Below are 21838 nucleotides of genomic sequence, written 5' to 3'. Positions count from 1 at the left end.
TCATAATATGACAACCTTTTATTTAATTAAGCACCAGTAGCACTTATTTTTTTTTTATCGATTTAATAATGATCAAGACCACAACAAGACCACAGGATAAGGGGGTGTGATTCCACATGTTTCCCAACACCAGAATGCAGTATCCCATCCCCTCCCCTGACAGCTTTCCTGTTCTTTATCCTTCTGGGAGGATGGACCCAGGGTCACTATGGGGAGCAGAAGGTGGGAGTTCTGGCTGCTGAATTGCTTCCCCACTGGACATGGGTGTTGGCAGTGGACCCACACTTCCAGCCTGTCTCTGTCTTTCCCTAGTGGGGCAGGGCTCTGGGGAGGCAGGGCTCCAGGGCATATGGTGAGGTTGTCTGGACAGACTAGCTTCTGAGCTCTGCAAAGCTGTTCTGAGCAACCCCTGTGTGGCCCCACCCCAGCTGACTGCACAGCCCTTGAGCAAGCACCCCTCCCCTCAGAGCCCTCCTCTCCTCTCACCACCAGTCTGGGGGCAGCCAGGGTCCAGAAACATGGGTGGGAGGTCTTATGAGCCAACAGGAAACTCGTGGGAGCTTCCTCTCTCCCTGGCCCCCATCTTGAGCCAAAGCCACCCTCATCACAAACTCCAGGTCTGCAGACCACTCTCAAGGCCTGTCTTTCTGCTACAGACCCCGGGGCGTGGGCGCAGGGCGCAGGGCACAGGGCAGTGGCCTCCCAGGTCTTGGGTCCTGGGAGATTGTTGTTTACGCTGCACATTTCACTTCTACTGCAGCCTCACAGCTGGGCTCTTGCTTCATTGCAGTTGCCAGCAAGGGGGTCTCACCCCCGCCTGCTGATGTCCCAAGTTCCTCTTCGGGGCATGGCCCCCCACGTGGCGTGGAAGTGGGCCGAGGCCGGGCGGGGTGACTAAGAGGGGAAGCCCCCGCCGGCTCCCAGAGCCCGGTTGCGTAAGGGCTGTTGCGGATGCTGGTGAGTCATGGCACACGGGGCCCTGGTGGAGGGCAGGCCTTCCCCACTGCTCAGGGTGAGTCAGCAGCAGGGCTGTGAGTCCCAGGGCTGTGGGAGGAGGCCCAGGGTGCTGGTCACACACTGGGGTGTGGCTGGCTGAGGGACCCACGTCTTGGGTTTCCTCGGTGGTGACTCAGAGACAGCCCTCTCTCACCTGAGCTCCCTTTGGGACCCAAGGAGCTTGCACATGGAGCTTGGCACAAGGCCTGAGGAGGTGGGGCCTGGAACAGCTGCTTGCTGGCCTTGAACCCAGCAACTGCTGAGCCTCCCGGACACGGGAGAGACCACACGACGGCTCTTCTCGTTCTGAACAGAGGAGAAGGCTCAGATGGCCCTTTTGGGAAGGAGGAGTGGGGGGGATTGCTCGGGAGCTCATGGGCTGGAACCACACTGTTCTGGGTTCGAGACCCAAAGAAGATTCAGGTTCCTCACTTATAAAGCTAGGAAATAACTGTCTCTTGATGAAACTGTCCTTGAGCACATGGGCAGCAGGGTGGTGAGGCGGTTACTCTGGCTCTGCCACTGCCAGCTGTGTCTGTGGGAGAGTGCTTCAGGGACCTGTGCCACCATCCTTGAATGTGGTGGCTTAGTGACTCCCTTCCTTGCAGGGACGACCTGAAGTCAGCACGTGGAAACTGACAGGCCTGGCCGTGGGTCTCAGGAGAGCCTGTGTGTCCATCCCTCACAGACAGGCCTGGCCGTGGGTCTCAGGAGAGCCTGTGCTCTTTGTGCAGCCACCTTCAGCCCCTCTGACTGTGGGGCCATGGAAGCTCCTTTTTCCTATCTCACCCACTCTCTAAGCACCTCGGGGTCACCCTTCTCCCCACACATTCAGGACCAAATGCTCCTGGAGGTTTCAAATCTCACCCATCCTTTATTTTTTTATTAGTGATTTCATAATGATTAACAAGATTGTAAGATGACAGGGGGACAATTCCACACAGCTCCCACCACCAAAGTTCCCTATCCCATCCCCTCCATTGGAAGCTTCTCACCTCCAGGGTTATTTCTGGGGTTTGGTGCCTGCACTACAAATCCCTTGCTCCTGGAGGCCATCTTTCCCATTTCTGTAGCCCTTATTGTTGTTATTATCATTGCTGTTATAGCTGTTGTTGGATAGGACAGAAAGAAATGGAGAGAGGAGGGGAAAACAGAGAGGGGGAGAGAAAGATAGACATCTGAAGACCTGCTTCACCACCTGTGAAGCAACTCCCGTGCAGGTGGGGAGCCAGGGGCTCGAACCGGGATTCTTACGTCGGTCCTTGTGCTTTGCACCATGTGCGCTTTGCTTTGCCCACGGCGCTACCGCCTGACTCCCAGCTTCTCTATTCTTTATCCCTCTGGGAGTATAGACCCAGGGTCATTATGGGGAGCAGAAGGTGGGAGTTCTGGCTTCTGTGATTGCTTCTCTGCTGGACATGGGTGTTGGCAGGTGGATCCACACCCCCAGCCTGTTTCTGTCTTTCCTTAGTGCGGCAGGGCTCTGGGGAGGGGAGGCTCCAGCACACGTCTGCTCTCACATCACCCGTCTGTTTTCCTCAAAGCTCCTTTTGTGACCTGGAGTGCCCTCCCTGTGCTCAGTGATGGCCTGGCCAGGCTGAGGTCTGAGCCACTGGGCCTCAGGCTGGCCTTGCTCCTACCAGAGTCTAGTACATCATGCTCAAAACCTTGTTATTTATTTATTATTATTATCTTATTTATTTACTCATGAGGATAGGAGGAGGAGAAAGAACCAGTCACTCTGGTACATGTGCTGCCAGGGACTGAACTTGGAACCTCATGCTTGAGAGTCCAATTTATTATAGTTGTTGTTAGTGTTATCTTTTGCATGAGGATGAGGGTGGGGATTCTCCTGGGAGTGCAGGCTGGCTGTCTTTTGTCGGGCTAGCTTCACAGGCGGGAGAGAGAGACGTCCAGGGACTCATGGCAGAGTGGTACGCAGTTCAGTCTTTATTCATGTGGAACACAGCACAATCTCAGCTATCTCTAATCACAATCTTGTCCTTATCTATCCTGAGGCAGAAGAGTCAGGTCTGAAGAGGATGTACGTAGGATAGGGGGTGGGGAGAAGGAAAAAGCATGCAAAACAGTGAGGATTAAACCAATGCCTTGGAGGCAGGGTGGTGCTTAGTTAACAGTGGTCATGTAAATAGAATACAGTGTTAAGCAGGGGGGATTAAACCAATGAAACAGAAGGGGTCTTAGAAGCAGAATTTAGAATCAGACCAATAGTCTTTTATTTGTCTGACTCTTTTTTTTTTGACTTTCATCACTTAGAGATGGATTTCTTCTTTTTTATGAGAAAGAGGAGTAGCCACACTCTCTATAAGACTCTGAGAATGATGGAGGTTGTGGGAGTGAGGGGAGACCTTTTGTGGTGGGTGCAGTGTGAAACACTCTCACTATGGTCTTCCAATCTTGTAAAACTCTGTGAAATCTGTTAAGAATGTTAATGGCTTCAGCAAGCAGATCCCTCCTCACACAGCCGTGTCACTGCTCACACTACAGCCTTGCTTGCTGACAGGACCTCAGGGCAACCAGGGTCTGCTGAGCTGTCCTCACCCAGTTCCTGGCAGCTCACAGATCCTGGAGGCCAAGCTGGGGTGGGGGGGCTTGACCTTGGAGGCCAAGCTGGAGTGGGGGGGCTTGACCTTGGAGGCCAAGCTGGGGTGGGGGGGCTTGACCTTGGAGGCCAAGCTGGGGTGGGGGGGCTTGACCTTGGAGGCCAAGCTGGGGTGGGGGGCTTGACCTTGGAGGCCAAGCTAGGGTGGGGGCTTGACCTTGGAGGCCAAGCTGGGGTGGGGGGCTTGACCTTGGAGGCCAAACTGGGGAGGGGGGGCTTGACCTTGGAGGCCAAGCTAGGGTGGGCGGCTTGACCTTGGAGGCCAAGCTGGGGTGGGGGGTCTAGACCTTGGAGGCCAAGCTGGGGAAGCGGAAGAGAACCAACAGTCCGTCAAGGATCAGCACCTTTTGCGGAGTTCTCTGGGGGTGGCCAGCAGTGCTGGGAGCTCTGGCCTGGTGGGCGGGGAGGCAGTGGAGGGTAGTTCACCAGGAGGTGTGGTGTATATCATAGGTGTCAACACCTCACAGGCCAGGTATCCTGTCAACAGACACCTGGGCGGAATCCTGGGGAGCTGGGCCAGCCGTGCCCCAGGCCAGCGGGCTCCTCCTCCCCTTGAGTGTACAGCCCTTCTGGGTTCAGCGTGTCCGTCTCCTGGGCACACAGTCACAGTCAGCCTTTTTCTGTTGGCTTGTTTTCTTTGCCTCCAGGTTATTGCTGGAGGCTGAGTGCCGAATCCTGGAGTGACCTCCTGGAGGTCACTTTTTCCATTTTATTGGACAGGACAGAGAGAAACTGAGAGTAGAGGGGAAGATAGAGGGGGAGAGAAAGATAGACACCTGCAGATCTGCTTCTCCACTTGTGAAGTGGATCCCCCGCATATGGGGTGTGGGGGCTTGAACTCTGGACCTTGTGCTTGCTAATCTGTGCGCTTAACCAAGAGTGCCACTGCCCACCCCCCATGGCTTTTTAAAAGTTTTTTTCTGATAGTTACTTTTACATCCTTTAAAATTTATTTATTTTGGATAGAAATGGAGAAAAATTGAGAGGGCTAGGGAAGGACAAAAAGAGGGAAGACATTTCACTGCTCGTGAAGCACCAGGGAGAGACACACCTGTGAGGGGCTGAGGCCTGGGCAGCACCAGGGAGAGACACACCTGTGAGGGGCTGAGGCCTGGGCAGCACCAGGGAGAGACACACCTGTGAGGGGCTGAGGCCTGGGCAGCACCAGGGAGAGACACACCTGTGAGGGGCTGAGGCCTGGGCAGCACCAGGGAGAGACACACCTGTGAGGGGCTGAGGCCTGGGCAGCACCAGGGAGACACACCTGTGAGGGGCTGAGGCCCTCCCCTTCTTTCTTTCTCTCCTTCCTTCCTTCCTTCCTTCCTTCCTTTCCTTTCCTTCCTTCCTTCCTCCCTTCCTCCCTCCCTCCCTCCCTCCCTTCCTTTCCTTTCCTTCCTTCCTTCCTTCCTCCCTCCCTCCCTCCCTCCCTCCCTTCCTTCCTTCCTTCCTTCCTTCCTTCCTTCCTTCCTTCCTTCCTTCCAGGGCTAATGCTGGGGCTCGGTGCAGGCACTAAAACCCACTACTCCTGTCTTACCTCCCTGGGAGGGAAGATGGTGGCAGGTGACTCAGGCAGGGCAGGGCCTGGTGCACACCCAGATGAGCTGCCCGCTGCCATGAGCTCTCATGCTGTGGCAGCTGCAGCTCGCCCTCTCCTCGCAGCTCTGAACACAGGGTTAGCGGAACAGTCCTGCGGGCCAGGCGCTTGCATGACCCGCTTTGCTGGTCTGCCTTACGACGTCAGTGGCCTGGGGCAGACCAGAGACACCAGCATGGCACCTGTGTTCTTCGGGGAGAACAGGGCGTAGAGGGCAGAGCTGTAGTGGGACCGGGCCACACCGCATTGGAGGCGGCTCTTTCCGTGTGGCACCACTCCGTTTTAGGGCCCCTGAGACCAGCGGTGGGAACGTCTGCCTGAAGCCCACAGAGGGACTGGTCTGGTCCTGCAGGATTTGGGATTCAATCAAACTAGGAGGGCTTTTTCACTGCGACATTAAGTGCTGACTTTTAAACTGATGATTCTGTGCGACCCTTGAGCAATGGCATAAATATCTGAATGGCCCTCGGCAGAAGAAAGGTCTCCCACCCCTGCCTTAAGCAAAATGCTTTACTGGCATTTACTGCTCTGTCTGTGTGAGACTGGTAAGGATTAAAACCCATGCTGGAGAAGTGTAAAAACTTTCAGCAGGTGTAAGTATACATTCTAAGTAGTACAGCTCCACTATGTTAAAAATTATTAGCTTCTTCCTTCCTTTCCTGTTCTTCCTTCTCTCCAAGCCTAGCCCTGTCAGATAGAATAAGAACTATAAAAGCTGCATAAGGGCAAGGGGACAAGCGCACTCTAACGATGGCCCTTTTGGTCACTACCAGGCCACCCGGTCATCTGGGCCCCTAGTCGGGGAATCCTGGGATCCCCACACAGACATGAAGGGTCCAGACATGTAACAGACCCCTCCCTCCACCATCGCTGGTCACCGCCATCAGGAACATCATCACAAGCCCTCCTGTGGCCTCTCCAGGACCTGCCCTCACTGCAGAGCAGCCATGGTGGGGACTCCCCACTCTCTGAAGGGAGGCTGGTCAGCCTGCTCTGCCCCTCGAGGAAGACGGGTCCTGACATGGTGCAGCCTAGAACGTTCCAGCTGTGACCATGGACTGTGAGCTCAGACTGACAGGGACTCAGAGGTCACACAGGCTGGATGTGAACAGACATGGGCCCTGGGTCAGATCGATGGGGTTACAGTTAACTGTGTTTATGTGTTTTTTTCTGTGTTTGGGAGCTACTTTCTGCCTCATCTACTTTTTAGTCCTATTCTGAACTCTGACACCATCTTCCCCTCCCTCTCTCTCTCATTCTCTCTCTCTTTCTCCCTCCCTCCCTCTCCTTCTCTTTCTTTCTCATCTCTATCTCTACCGGGATTATCACTGAGGATTGCTGTGTGCATGTAGAATCCACTGCTCACAACAGCCATTTCTTCTCCTTTCTTTTATTTTCATGACAGAGAGGAATTGAGAGGGGAGGGGAGACAGTGATAACTATCTCATGAGCTCCCCCTGCACATGGGGACTAAGGGCTTGAACTCAGGTCTTTGTGCATGGTGACAGGAGCACGAATGCCTGACCCAGGCTGGTTTGTCTTAGGAGTGGGCAGAGTCATGGTGCCTCCCATAGCCCCCGACACCAGAAGTAGGTTCGCCGTGATGCTGAGAATCCCCTCACTCTCAGTGGGGTCTGACCAGCCAGCCCCGTAGCGGACGCTGTGAGGAGAGAGGGAAGAGGTGGAGAGATGGAGGCTGTGTGTCTGCCAGGAGCTGGCCAGAGCATGTCTCCTGGGGCATCCGGGGTCCGTGTCCTTCCCTCTACCTGTGTGGCCACACTGACCTGTTCCGGCTTTCTCTGGGTGACCTGGTCTCGGCTCATGGCCAGATCTCAGGTGTCAGCTCATTTCACCGAGCACGTGGCAGGCGACCGGGCTAAGCTCACCTGTGACTCCACAAGGACAGGTGTGGGTCGGACAAGCAGGTCTGATTAGGAGCATGGGGCCGTTTCTGGCCTGCACCATCTCGTCGGGAATCTGGGCTTTCCCTCCGGGGCTGGGGGCATGTGCAAGGACCAGAAGGGCAGAGAGCTGCCTTTGGTGGAAGTGGCAGGCCTTCTGAACGTCAAGACAGCAGGACAGAGTCTCCCTCCACATGCCCGGGATCCATAGGAGGTCATGCAGGGACTACAATCCCCAGCACTCCAGTGTGAAAGCCCTGGAGCTGTCCCTCCCGGGCTCTAGGGGACTCTGGAGACAGGAAGTCCTGTTCGTCTGGAAGGCGTCCAGCAGTCTAGTGACATGGTGCAGGTGGTGATGCGTGGATGTCAGAGCCCCAGCTGGGGCAGGAGCATGACTGAGCCGGTGTTTGCAGCCACTGCCCACATTGGGAGAGAATTGTCAGCACTCACTCCTCTCTGAGAATCACTCCCAGGTGAGGGCCTGCTGGTGTGTCCACTCTCAGTTCTCTTTTCTTTTGTTAAACTTCTTTATTGGATAGAGACAGCCATAACTTGAGATGGAAGGGGGTAGAGATAGAGAGGTTAGAGAGGGAGAGAGACAGAGACACCTGTGGGGCCTGGGTGGTGATGCCCCTGGCTAAGTGCACATAGTGTGTGAGGACTCACACAAGAATCCAGATTCAAGCCCCACTCCCTACCTGTAGGGCGGAAGTGTCCAGAGTGGTGAAGCAGGTCTGCAGGTGTCTCTCTGTCTCTCTCCCTCTCTGTTTCCCCCTCCTCTCTCAGTTTCTCTCTGTCCTGTCCCATACAATGGAAAAAACAACTATCAGGAGCAGTGGATTCGTAGCACTGGCACCGAGCCCCAGGGATAACCCTGGGAGCAAAATAGGAGAGAGATACCTGTAGCCCTGCTGTGTCACCTGCAAAGCTTTCCCCCTGCAGGGGACTAGGGGCTTGAACCCAGGTCCTTGAGCACTGTGGTGTGTCACATGGGCTTGGCTATGCCCACAGACAGAGCTGCTCAGCCCACTGAGGTTGTGCAATGCTGGGCGATTCCGCTCTGAAATCACTGATCCTTGTCTGACTGCCATGTCGACTTGTTTGCTTGACATTGAATCCTGTTCTGGAAGGTGCCAGGGAGTCAGGTTCACTGCTCTGAGCACCCACCTTCCTCCACCGTGGCCCCGTGCACTAAGGCCGGGAGCTGACCCTGACCGTCCCTGCCCAGCTCTCTCTGGGCCAGTCCCACTCACCTCAGTGCTCAAGGGCCACCCCTCCGGACCCTCCCTGGCAGACAGCCTCGCCTCCTTTCATCTGCCCTGCTTCTCAGCCTTCTGAGGCTCAGGTTCATTATCTGTCAAGGAGATAACAATGCTGACTTCAAAGGGAGGCTGCAAAGACCCAGCGACTCCAGCAAAGCTTCCTATCTCCAGCGTCTCCCGGGGAACTACCTGGGACGTTTTCTGAGGCCAAGGATCCCGTGACACGGTTGTCTGCCGTGCTCTTATCACTGCGCTGGAATCGTCTGACAGCCGGTGCCGAGGCCAGGCGAGCCTTCGACAAACACAGGAGCGATATCAAGGCCTCCGTAGCCTGCGGCGGCTGCGACACAGAGGAATGGCTCTCGCAGACACTCTTTCCTCATTCTCCTTGTGGTGTTGCTCTTTCTTTTCCTCTGTTTTTTTTTCAAATGAGAAAGGGCCAAGCCAGATTAAGTATCCATTTCCTAGGAGGTGAATTCACAGTGGGTGGTGAACTCAAAATGTCGCACAGAAGAGAGCTGAGAGTGAGGCCTGGCTGAACGCACCTGGTACCGAGAGCAAGTGCTGTGCGAGGATCCAGGTTCCAGCCCCGGCTCCCCACCTGCAGCATGGACACTTGACAAATAGTGCTGAGCAGGGCTGCAGGTGACTCTCAGTCTCTCTCCCTACCCCCTTCCACTCTCAGTTTCTGTCTGCCCGGTCCAATAAAATGGAAGAAGTGGCCTCCAGGAGCAGTGGATTTGTCGTGCCGGCAGTGAGCCCCAGCAATGACCCTGGAGGGAAAAAAAGAAAAGAAGAAGAAAGAAGAAGTGAAGTTTCCTGTCAGCAAGTCCCTGGGGACTTCGGGCTGGACGCAGGGAAGCCAGCTGCAGACAGGGGCTGGGCAGAGTCCTCCACGGATCCACAGGCGCTTAGTGTGAGCACCTACTGTGTGCCACGCGTTGTGCTAACAGAGCCCGTCTCCACGGTCAGGAGCCCAGGCTAGTTCAGGGCCGAGCCAGAAGACAGCTACTCTCACAAGAAACGGCAGGTGCTTGGAGCTACACACCCACCGTCACTGCCTGAGCACCTGGTCTGGGTTTGCTCATGGAATCTCCTTGACAGGCTGGCTATAGCAACAACAACAACAGACTTAATAATGATAAAGAATGTACTCAAGCTTACTTTTATTTTTTAATTTTCTTTTCCTCCATGGTTATTGCTGGGGCTTGGTGCTGACACTACAAAGCCACAGCTCCTGGTGGCCATTTTTTCCATTTATTTATTTATTTAGTTAGTTAACTGGGTAGGACAGAGAGAAATCAAGAGGCGAGGGCAGATAGAGAAGGAGAGAGACAGAGAGAGACCTGCAGCCCTGCTTCACCCCTTGTGAAGCTTTCCCCTGCAGATGGGGACCAGGGGCTTGAACCCGGGACCTGGTGCACTGTAACGTGAGCACTCAACCAGGTGCGCCACCCCGACTGAGGGCATGGACTCTTGAAGGAGCTGTAGAGCCCTTCTGTGTGGAGGGAGAGTCAGGCTGGAGGGCAGGGAAGCTAGGCAGGAGTCAGGATCTGGGTGGAGCTGGGGGCGGCTTCCCTGGCTGGGTGTTACCTTGGGTTCCCAAGCACACAGCTGCACACAGGCTTTCTCAGGTGGTTGTCTCCAGCAGGTAAACAAAGGTTGCCATTAAGTCCGCACATCCAGTGACAACGGTGTCTTCCAGGCTGTGCCCTGAGGGTGACTTGGGCATCCAGGGCTGCAGTGACTGTCTCTCCTGCTACGGCTTCCTCATCTTGACTCTAGGATCTCGTAATAACCTCTGTCAAGGTGCAGCCTGACAGGATATGGGAGGGGGCACAGATTTTCTTTCGAGAAGATTTTCACAGGAAAGAATCTACACCCCACAAGAGCAGGGCGGTGGGGGAGACCTTACAGCAAGAACCTGTGAATGAGACTTTCTAAGATCTTTCAGTACATTAAGGAAACAGCATAATTATCTCTGTTTGGTCACCGCCCTTCCCAAGGAACAATGTCTAATTGCCATCAGAGCACTTTAGAACCTAGACTCCGGCGTCAGGTGCCAGTCATGACCCTGGCCAGGGAGGAGGGTGGGCTAGAGTGACTCGCCTCACCTCAGAGGTCAGCTGCTCTCCACACTGCCCAGCCTTTCCTTCAGAAGTCACCAGGCTGGTCACCGGGTCTCTCTCTCTAAATTGGAATCTGTTTTTAAATCTAATGTAATGTTATTAATGATTATTTACAAGACTCTTGGATGACAGCATTACAGTCCCCTGCCACCAGCTTTCTGTGCCTCAGTGGTCACCAGTGTAGTTCTCACCAAATCTGAGATAGTTTGGCTCTTGGGTACGTGATAAGTTTAATGTTGGGATGATATGACAGAGGGGACAGAAGTGTGTTAAGTGGATAGGGAAGCGGAAGCTAAGAATCCCAGTATGATCAGAATACAGAGATTTAATCTCTTTCTTCCTTCCATCCATCCATCCATCCTTCCATCCATCCATCCATCCATCCATCCATCCATCCATCCATCCTTCCTTCCTTCCTTCCTCTTTCTTTCTCCCTCCCTCTTTCTTTCTTTCTTTCTTTCTTTCTTTCTTTCTTTCTTTCTTTCTCTCTTTCTTCTTTCTTTCTCTCTTTCATTCTTTCTACTGGAGGACTACTCAGCTCTGACAGTAATCCAGGGGACTGAACCTGAGACTTTGGAGTCTTAAGCATGAGGACCTTCTTACATCCTCCTTGTGCTGCCTCCACCATCCTGGGATGGAGACCAGGTCATTCTTAACAGTCATTTCCCGTGGTCCGGGAGGTGGTGCAGTGATAACGCTTTGGGCTCTCAAGCATGAGGTCCGGAGTTCGAGCCCCGGCAGCACATGTGCCAGAGTGATGTCTGGTTCTTTCTCTCTCCTCCTGTCTTTCTCATAAATAAACAAAAATATTAAAAGAAAAACCAGTCATTTCCCAGTATGTTTAAGGTGTGTGTGTGTGTGTGTGTGTGTGTGTGTGTGTGTGTGATATAAATATTCCTGCTTGCTTTGGCAATGAACAAACTTGAAGTAAAATAATGGTGTAAGACATCTGCTTTCTTCTGAATACTACTGGAGTAAGTCCACTTTGGCTATATGGATGTAGTTAGAAGGAAATTGAACCTTGCGTCATTCTTAGGAGAATGGAGTTATGGGGCCATGTGTACATTGTTGACTATATATTATTGAATTTCTTGATTTGTGTTTCATTGAATAGTTTACTCCACATAAACACATGTCCATATGTATACACACACAAAATCTCCAAAAAAAAATTCTTTCAACTTAGTAACTAAGAATCCAGCTTTTAGTAATAACCATCATTGTTATGCTGTTTTCTAAAAGAAAACAACTATTTTAAACTCCTAAGAAGTTTTCTTCCAGGGTTTCATACTCATTTCATTAAAAGGATTATTTCTTAACTATGAAAATTTCCATGGTTGATTTTTGGCATAATTCTTTTACTCTGTCCTAAACAGTTCTGAAATCCCTACGTCCTCCTTCGGAAGGAGTGATTGTAGATAATTTCATTTTGCAGTCATTTGAAAGAATTCCCGAGATACTTAATATGCAACACATTCAAAGCAAAAGAGAAATGTAGATTTGGAAATCAATCTTTCTTTTAAAAATGGTAAAGAAAATCTCCTGAATTCTGTAGTTTCTGAAAGGCCGTAGAAGTGAGTGGACACACAGTGTATCAGGGTGGCTGCTGACAGGCAGCTTTCAGTCCCCTGAGCCTCCCTCTGCAGGAGGAGGTCAGGCACTTTGCAGTGAGAGAAACCACCACTCAAAGAGACCTCTCAGAGCGAGGGAAGATCTTTGCATGCCACACACCAGACATGAGGCTGATAACCAAAGTATGTAAAGAGCTCACCAAGCTCAGTAACAAGAAGGCAAATGACCCCATCCAAAAATGGGGAGAGCACATGGACAGAATATTCACCACAGAAGAGATCCAAAAGGCTGAGAAACATGGAAAATGCTCAAGTCTCTGATTGTCAGAGAAATGCAAATAAAGACACTGGTGAGACACCACTTCACTCCTGTGAGAATGTCACACATCAGAAAAGGTAACAGCAGCAAATGCTGGAGAGAGTGTGGGGTCAAAGGAACCCTCCTGCACTGCTGGTGGGAATGTCAATGGGTTCAGCCCCTGTGGAGAACAGTCTGGAGAACTCTCAGAAAGCTAGAAATGGACCTACCCTATGACCCTGCAATTCCTCTCCTGGGGATAGATCCTAAGGAATGCAACACACCCATCCAAAAAGACCTGTGTACACATATGTTCTTAGCAGCACAATTTGTAGTAGCCAAATCCTGGAAGCAACCCAGGTGTCCAACAACAGATGAGTGGCTGAGCAAGTTGTGGTCTAGATACACAGTGGAATACTATGAAGCTGTTAAAAATGGTGACTTCACCTTCACCTCAGCTTGGATGGACCTTGAATGAATCATGTGAAGTGGGATTAGTCAGAAACAGAAGGATGAGTGTGGGGTGATATCACTCATAGGCAGAAGTTGAAAGATAAGAACAGAAGGAAGAATACACAGCAGAGCCTGTGGGCTTTGGTGTACTGCACCACAGTCAAAGACTGAGGGGAGAGGCTTTCAGTCTGATGCCTGGTGGTGGAGGAGGACCTGGGCTGGTGAGGGGGGGGGGTGAGTATTTTGCAGAAAACAGAGATTTTACACATGTACCAATAACTGTATATACTGTTGACTCTATAAGCCACTAATGCCCCAGTAAGAAAAGACAAAAGAAACAGAAAAAGTCTTTGATGCATTTCCAGTCTTTGCTCAGGTATATGAATTTTTTTTTTGCTTACAGTTTGAAGTATTACTACTGAATCTCAAACCTCCATGCTACTACGTGTATATGAAATGGTTGACTCTCTTTTCATTGATGCTTGATTTTCTTTTTCTTTATTGGGGTTTAATGGTTTATAGCCAACAGTAAAATCCAGTAAGTGGTACTGGCACAACACTCCTCAGTTTTCTACTAGCACTCTAAGATGCTTGACTTTCTCTGGAGCCTGACTCAATTCTCGACTCCTCTCCATAATGCAGTGATAGGCTGGCCAGTAATTTCTTCAGGCCAGCTCTGCTGAAAATCCATGGTCAGGACATTGAGCAACTTTGTTCCAGTTCATTCTTCAGCCCTGCTGGACCCTAACTGTTTCTTTGTTTCTGCTGGGCCTGGATCTCTCCTTGCCTCTGTTTTACACAACTTGACAATTCTTGTCTCATTGTGCTACCTGTCCCTTTGTTACATTTTATTGATTAAGTTGATCTTGTTCTTAATGTCTCCAAATAGTTCAGGCTTCATTGTTCTTTTAAGTATTTTGTTAAAACTATGTATGCTTTTAAAGTGACCCATCAGAAGCTACCTCAGTCCAGCTCAGCCCTCTGAGACAAGGAGTTTGCTTGTTTTATTCATTCATTTTTGGTGTGGCTGCTCATCAAATGCTTGTGGAATGAGCAAATAGGAGTTTATTTATTTATTTCAAATAATTTTTATTTATTTATTTTCCCTTTTGTTGCCCTTGGTTTTTTTATTGTTGTAGTAGTTATTACAGAGACATGGAGAGAGAAGGGGAAAACAGAGAGGGGGAGAGAAAGATAGACACTGCAGACCTGCTTCAGCACCTGTGAAGCGACTTCCCCTGCAGGTGGGGAGCCAGGGGCTCAAACTGGGATCCTTACACCGGTCCTTGCGCTTCACATCATGCGTGCTTAACCTGCTGTGCTACCTACTGCCTGACTCCCTTATTTAATTATTTTTAGTTAGAGAGGGCAGAGAGAAATTAAGCAGGGAGGAATACAGGACTTGCTGATAAAAGAGGCTTAGTTAAGGAGTCGAGCGGTAGCACAGCGGGTTAAGCGCACGTGGCGCAAAGCGCAAGGACCAGAGTAAGGATCCCCTCCTCTCTCCATTTCTCCTGTCTTATCCCACAACAATGAAATCATTTACAGAAATAACAACTACAAAAATAAAACACGGGCAACAAAAGAGAAAGTAATCAATAAAAAACCAAAAAAAAAAAAAAATTGAAAGGCTCTTTTCTTTTGACTTATTCTGGTTAAGAGGTGACGCTTTTCTCTCTTTCTGTCTTTCCCTCTGCATCTCTTCCATCTGTCTCTATCTTACAGAGAATTGGATGAGGCATTTGCTGCTGTGGACCAGCTGTGACATACAGGGCATCTGTAAGACCCATGTCTCCCCTACATCCACAGGACAGGACACCTGTGGGCCAGCTGTGACGTGCAGGTCATTGGTGAGCACTGTGTCTCCACTGCATCCACAGGACAGGACACCTGTGGGCCAGCTGTGACATACAGGGAATCTGTGAGCACTGTGTCTCCCCTACATCCACAGGACAGGACACCTGTGGGCAAGCTGTGACGTGCAGGTCATTGGTGAGCACTGTGTCTCCACTGCATCCACAGGACAATACACCTGTGGGCCAGCTGTGACATACAGGGCATCTGTGAGCACTGGGTCTCCCCTACATCCACAGGACAGCACACCTGTGGGCCAGCTGTGACGTGCAGGGAATCTGTGAGCACTGTGTCTCCCCTACATCCACAGGACAGCACACCTGTCGGCTAGCTGTGAAATACAGGGCATCGGTGAGCACTGTGTCTCCTCTACATCCACAGGACAGCACACCTGTGGGCCAGCTGTGACGTTCAGGGCACCTGTGAGCACTGTGTCTCCCTACATCCACAGGAGAGCAAACCTGTGGGCCAGCTGTGACGTGCAGGGCATCTGTGAGCACTGTGTCTACCCTATATCCACAGGACAGCACAGGTGTGGGCCAGCTGTGATGTGCAGGGCATCTATGAGCACTGTGTCTCCCCTACATCCACAGGACAGCACACCTGTGGGCCAACTGTGAAGTACAGGACATCTGTGAGCACTGTGTCTCCCTGCATCCACAGGAAAGCACAGCTGTGGGCCAGATGTGACATACAGGGCATCTGTGAGCACAGTGTCTCCCCTACGTCCACAGGACAGCACACCAGTGGGCCAGCTGTGACGTGCAGGGCATCTGTGAGCACTGTGTCTCCCCTACATCCATAGGACAGCACACCTGTGGGCCAGCTGTGACATACAGGGCATCTGTGAGCACTGTGTCTCCCCTACATCCACAGGACAGCACACCTGTGGGCCAGCTGTGACATACAGGGCATCTGTGAGCACTGTTTCTCCCTACATCCACAGGACAGCACACCTGTGGGCCAGCTGTGACATGCAGGGCATCTGTGAGCATTGTGTCTCCCCTACATCCACAGGACAGCACACCTGTGGGCCAGCTGTGACGTGCAGGGCATCTGTGAGCACTGTGACTCCCTACATCCACAGGACAACACACCTGTGGGCCAGCTGTGACATGCAGGGCATCTGTGAGCACTGTGTCTCCCCTACATCCACAGGACAACACACCTGTGGGCCAGCTGTGACATACAGGGCATCTGTAAGCACTGTGTCTCCCTACATCCACAGGACAGCACACCTGTGGGCCAGCTGCGATGTGCAGGGCATCTGTGAGCACTGTGCCTCCCTACATCCACAGGACAGCACACCTGTGGGCCAGCTGTGACGTGCAGGGCATCTGTAAGCACTGTGTCTCCCTACATCCACAGGACAGCACACCTGTGGGCCAGCTGTGACTAGCAGGGCATCTGTGAGCACTGTGTCTCCCTACATCCACAGGACAATACACCTGTGGGCCAGCTGTGACGTGCAGGGCATCTGTGAGCACTGTGTCTCCCCTACATCCACAGGACAACACACCTGTGGGCCAGCTGTGACATGCAGGGCATCTGTGAGCACTGTGTCTCCCTTACGTCCACAGGACAGCACAGGTGTGGCCCATCTGTGACATGCAGGGCATCTGTGAGCACTGTATCTCCCCTACATCCACAGGACAGCACACCCTTGGGCCAGCTGTGACATACAGGGCATCTGTGAGCACTGTGTCTCCCTACATCCACAGGACAGCACAGGTGTGGGCCAGCTGTGACTTGCAGGGCATCTGTGAGCACTGTGTCTCCCTACATCCACAGGACAGCACAGGTGTGGGCCAGCTGTGACTTGCAGGGCATCTGTGAGCACTGTGTCTCCCTACATCCACAGGACAGCACAGGTGTGGGCCAGCTGTGACTTGCAGGGCATCTGTGAGCACTGTGTCTCCCTACATCCACAGGACAGCACAGGTGTGGGCCAGCTGTGACTTACAGGGCATCTGTGAGCACTGTGTCTCCCCTACATCCACAGGACAGCACACCTTTGGCCCAGCTCTGATGTGCAGAGCATCTGTGAGCACTGTGTCTCCCTGCATCCACAGGACAGCACAGCTGTGGGCCAGATGTGACGTCCAGGGTATTTGTGAGCACTGTGTCTCCCTACATCCACAGGACAGCACACCTGTGGGCCAGCTGTGATGTGCAGGGTATCTGTGAGCACTGTGTCTCCCCTACATCCACAGGACAATACACCTGTGGGCCAGCTGTGATGTGTAGGGCATCTGTGAGCACTGTGTCTCCCCTACATCCACAGGACAGCACACCTGTGGGCCAGCTGGGACGTGCAGGGCATCTGTAAGCACTGTGTCTCCCTACATCCACAGGATAGCACACCTGTGGGCCAGCTGGGACGTGCAGGGCATCTGTCAGCACTGTGTCTCCTCTACGTCCACAGGACCCCACTCTTGTGGCCATTAAACCCACTGCAGAGGCAGAACCTGGAGCCTTGGTGTGAGGGAGGGGCTTGCTGAAGTCCAGGTAGCCAGCACGCTGCAGGACCCTGCCCTGGAGATAGTGCTGAAGTTTTAGTATTCACAGGGACACTCCTGCTGCAGTCTTTTTTGGTTTACCTAAAAAACTTTTTAAAATCTTTGTTTATTTGTTGGAAAGAGACAGCCAGAATTCAAGAGGGGCAGGGGAGATAGATAGGGAGAGAGACAGAGAGATACGGGCTGCACTGCTTCACCTCATGTGATGTTTTCCCTGTGCAGATGGGGACCAGGGGCTCCAGCCCGGGTCCTTATGCTTTATAACATGAGCACTTACACAGGTGTGTCACCATCCAGCCCCCTGAAGTCTTTTTTTACCAGAGCACTGCTCAGCTCTGACTCATGGGGGTGGGGGGGAGCAGGTTAACCTGGGACTTCAGAGCCTCAGGCAGGAGAGCCCCTTAGCATAACCAGCGAGCTATCTAGCCCCGCTCTCTTGCTGAACTCTGTACTGGTCAGTGGCTGCTAGGGTGTGTGACTAGAATGAGGAGGAGGTGGGCTGGGGGGCAGCTCATAAGCTTTCCTTCCTCAGCTTTGGGCTTAATAGTTTCACCATGGGCGTGATAGCGCCGGTCGGCTTAGAGCCCTGAAGCCCTTCAGCACCTCTCACCACTGTGTCCCGGCTGGAATGGGAGTCTAGTCTTCTAGAGGTGATGCCCATTATACAGACAAAGAAGCTGAGGGAAGAGCTTTTTCCTTTTTCCTCAGGGTTATATTTGGGGGTTGGCGCTAGCACTAAAGCCCACTGCTCCCGGTGGCCATTTTTCTATTTCATTGGATAGCACAGAGAGAAAGTGAGGGGAGAGGAGACAGGGAGAGAGAGACACTTGCAGACCTGCTTCAGTACTCATAAAGTGTCTCCCCTGCAGTGGGGAGCGGGGCCTTGAACACAGATCCTTGCGCTTAATTTTATGTGTGATTAACCGGATGCACCATTGCCGGGCCTTGGGCCCAGCGGTCTGAACTGAGATACCCAGATCAGGCCCAGACAATGAGGCTGAAGGAGCCAGATGTGCTGGAGAACAGAGCTCTGGGGCCAACTGCCTGGACTGGAGTTCCGGGTCTCCCGCTGTCCAGCGGTCTGGCTGGAGGACAGACAGGGAGAAGCAGGACTTTGTGGGCAGAGGAGGGGTCTGCCTAGAACGCTGGGGTGCAGTCAGTCCTGTCGCTTGCAGATAAAGGTTTAGGGACTATTTCTTCGCATTTGATCTTGTCTTTTCTTAATATCAAACTTAACCTAAGATGTTTCTCAGAGGGTGGGGATTACGGAGTCCAGCCTATGCCACGCCACGTGAAGGCCTCACCAGTGTCCCACTGAGCTTGCAAATGACCTGCTGGACTGGGCAGATCCTTTGCTGTCTGTTGACCAATGGCGCCTCAGAGACAGTTTGGGGAGGGGGATGAGATCCAAATGATTCTTCAGTAGCCAGACCCAAGCTACAAGTTCTTTTTAAAAAAATTTATTAGCAATTTAATAATGATGAACAAGATTGCAAGACCACAGGAGGACAATTCCACACAGCTCCTTCCACCAGAGCTCCCTGTCCCATCCGCTCCATTGGAAGCTTCCCTGTTGTTTATTCCTCTGGGAGTATGGACCAAAATTCTTTATGGGGAGTGGAAGGTGGGAGTTCTGGCTTCTGTAATTGCTTCTCCGCTGGACATGGGTGTTGGCAGGTGGATCCACACCTCCAGCCTGTTTCTCTCTTTCCCTAGTGGGGCAGGGCTCTGGGGAGGGGGGGCTCCAGGACACACTGGTGAGGGCTTCTGCCCAGGGAAGTCAGGATGGTGTCATGGTAGCATCTGCAACTTGGTGGCTGAAAGGTGGTAAGATATAAAGCAAATTGTTCAGTAAACAGGAACCCAAAGGTCAGAATAGAGCAGATGAAATTAGGGGTCTTCTTGTGGGAAGAAGCCAGGAAGTATCTTTTAGGTATGTTCCAAGGGGTGCATGACCTTAGTAATTTTCGCCTGAGCCTGACAGCTAACATGCAGGTGGGGTAAAGTTTTGTCTGGGGAGATGGTGTCAGAGTTGAGAACAGGACTAGAAAGCAGACAGTAGTTCCCAAATATGATGAAAATATATGGTGACCAAAAGGGCCATTATGTGAGGCAGCCTCTTGCCCTTACATAGACTTTTTGGTCCTTACTTTGGCTCATGAGCTTCCAAGGTGCAGTTTCCAAGCTGCGGTCACTGTGTGAATGTCCACCAGAGCCAGGGCCATGAACTTCAGCCCCACCTTCCCCCAAGTCCATTTTCTGTCCTATCTGCATGAGTTTGTATTCACTCCTGCAGGGTGGCGCCCCACCTTCCCCCAAGTCCATTTTCTGTCCTATCTGCATGAGTTTGTATTCACTCCTGCAGGGTGGCTGACAGAGCTTGCTGGGTCCAGTGCAAAATGAAAACACAATATAAATTTATCAAGAATTCTAAGAACCAGGCTGGGAAAGGTGACCTTGGGAACATGGGGCCTGTGTCACTATTCACACACCCTTGAAATCAATCTTAACTTTTGGCCACACCTGGACATCTGAATAAACTGCAGTCCTCCCTCAGCTGGCCAGAGGAAAGGAGGGCAGAGGAGAGGAGGGCAGGGCAGGGCAGGGAGAGCAGAGGAGAGGAGGGCAGAGGAGAGGAGGGCAGAGGAGAGGAGGGCAGAGTAGGGCAGAGGAGCAGAGGAGAGCAGAGCAGAGCAGGGGAGCAGAGGAGAGGAGAGTAGAGCAGGGCAGGGGAGCAGAGCAGAGGAGAAGAGCAGGGCAGAGCTGGGGAGCAGAGGAGAGTAGAGTAGGGCAGGAGGAGCAGAGGAGGGGAGAGCAGAGCAGGGCAGGGGGAGCAGGGCAGAGCAGGGGAGCAGAGGAGGGGAGAGTAGAGCAGGGCAGGGGAAGCAGAGCAGGGCTGGGGAGCAGAGGAGAGTAGAGCAGGGCAGGGGGAGCAGAGCAGGGAAGCAGAGGAGGGGAGAGTAGAGCAGGGCAGGGGAGCAGGGCAGGGCTCCATATTTGTTCAGGGAGACTTGGTCTCACTCCTCACCCTGCGACACCCTCACAGGCCCTCTGGGGCAGGGTCACACTGTGGCAGGGGAGAGGGCCAGACGTCCTGCATGTCCACCCTCAGCTGGTTGTCCCTGCCCCTGCTTTGGGCTCCTCCCTGAAGACTTCTCAGATTTGCTCTCAGTGGCTACAGGAGACTGGCAGAGCCATGGGCTCTGTGGGGAGCATCACAGGGCAACTGGCTGAGGTCTGGGCAGGGACAGAGCCGAGTCCCGCAGGCCCTGCTGCTCAGGGTGTCTGGGGAGGGACAGCCGGCAAGGCAGGCGGCCCGTTCAGCTGTGACATCACGTCCAGCGAGACCCTCCCTCTGGCCCCTGGCCGCTCGAGGGGTGTGGGCTCACAGGCGGTTTTAGCATCACCGTGGAGAATGTTGGGGACGCAGAGTCTTGGGCCCCAGCCTGAGCACCTGACCTGGGCTTGTGTCACATTCCGCGGATTCCCATGTGAGCTGGAGTTGGACACGTGGGGCGGCCCTGGCTGCACGGTGGGGTCTGTGGAGATCATGAGCCCTTTGCCACTGAGAACCGACCCTGGCTGCCGACTCTGTGGGGCTGCCGTGAGCCCCAGGCTCTCCATGTGACTGGGAGGTGCAGGGGCCCTCGGGTACGGGTGATGGGCCCGCAGCCCGTGGGGAGTCTGGCGGCCCAGGGACAGGACGGTACCTAGCGGCTTTGGAGCAGGCACGTCTGCACATCTGATTGGACCTCACAGGGCCACCGCACCTCCATTTTAAAGAAATAAATGAATAAACGATAATCCAAAAGACAAACAGGCACAGATCTTTTCTCTCTTTAATTTTTTTTCCCAAAAAATTAGATTTTATTTATTTTAATTTTAACCAGAGCACGACTCAGCTCTGGCTTAGGGTGGTGCTGGGTATTGAACCCGGGGCATTAAAGCCTCAGGTACGAAAGGATTTTTGCAGAACCATAATGCTACTTCCCTAGTTTGATCTCCCTCTCTTCCTTTCTCCCTCCCTCCCTCCCTCCCTCCCTTCTTCCCTTTATTATTACTAGTAAACTTAAAGGTCGCAGGTTAGGTAAAGAACATGGAGATTCTCTATGGACATGGTCGAGCTGCTTCTTACAGGGACAAAGTGCAGCCCAGCACAGAGTATGAGGGAGGTGAAGGCTCACAGTGAAGAGTCAAGTGGTTTTTCTGAACAGGTCTCCAGACCTGGGACCTCTTTCCAATAACCTGCTTTCTTGTTCTTTTCATTGTCTTTATGCCTGTGGTCATTCATGCTCTCCTTATCATATTTCAACATCTTTTTTTATTGATCCGTTTTTAAAACTTATCCGTTAGCCAGTCGCAGGCTAAAGGACACTTCAATAGACTCTTTGGCTTGGCTGGAGTTAAGTCCTGGCAGCCTGGCCGATGCCGCTCAGAACCTTGCACTGGCTGCTTGTGTCACCCGGAGCTCCTGAGGCTTGGTGAGCGGATGGGCACCAGGGTGACGCAGTGTCCAGGAGGACATGTCCTGCTGCAGCCACAGACAAGGCGTACGCAGCCTCGCTCAGTGAGGAGTAGGAGATGGCTCTGCTCTTACTCACCGAGCAGCTTGTCTGCTAGACAAGGTCTTCCCAGACA

At 52.6% G+C, this 21838-nt stretch overlaps 2 long non-coding RNA genes across 3 annotated transcripts in view; both read left to right on the top strand.

Moving 5' to 3' along the window:
* Positions 1–21838, top strand: part of LOC132541340 (uncharacterized) — a 1018351-nt gene that overhangs the window by 17367 nt on the left and 979146 nt on the right. The gene's annotated exons all lie outside the window — the stretch shown is intronic.
* On the top strand, positions 385–1668 carry LOC132542094 (uncharacterized). The gene is made up of 3 exons (XR_009553242.1): positions 385–617; positions 791–957; positions 1605–1668. It is a non-coding gene; the product is annotated as an uncharacterized LOC132542094 (long non-coding RNA).

The sequence above is a fragment of the Erinaceus europaeus genome, chromosome 1 (assembly GCF_950295315.1).
Source record: "Erinaceus europaeus chromosome 1, mEriEur2.1, whole genome shotgun sequence".
NCBI classification, from domain to species: Eukaryota; Metazoa; Chordata; class Mammalia; order Eulipotyphla; family Erinaceidae; genus Erinaceus; species Erinaceus europaeus.
Note: the sequence above shows the minus strand (reverse complement) of the source record. Positions and strands in the feature narration are given on the sequence as shown.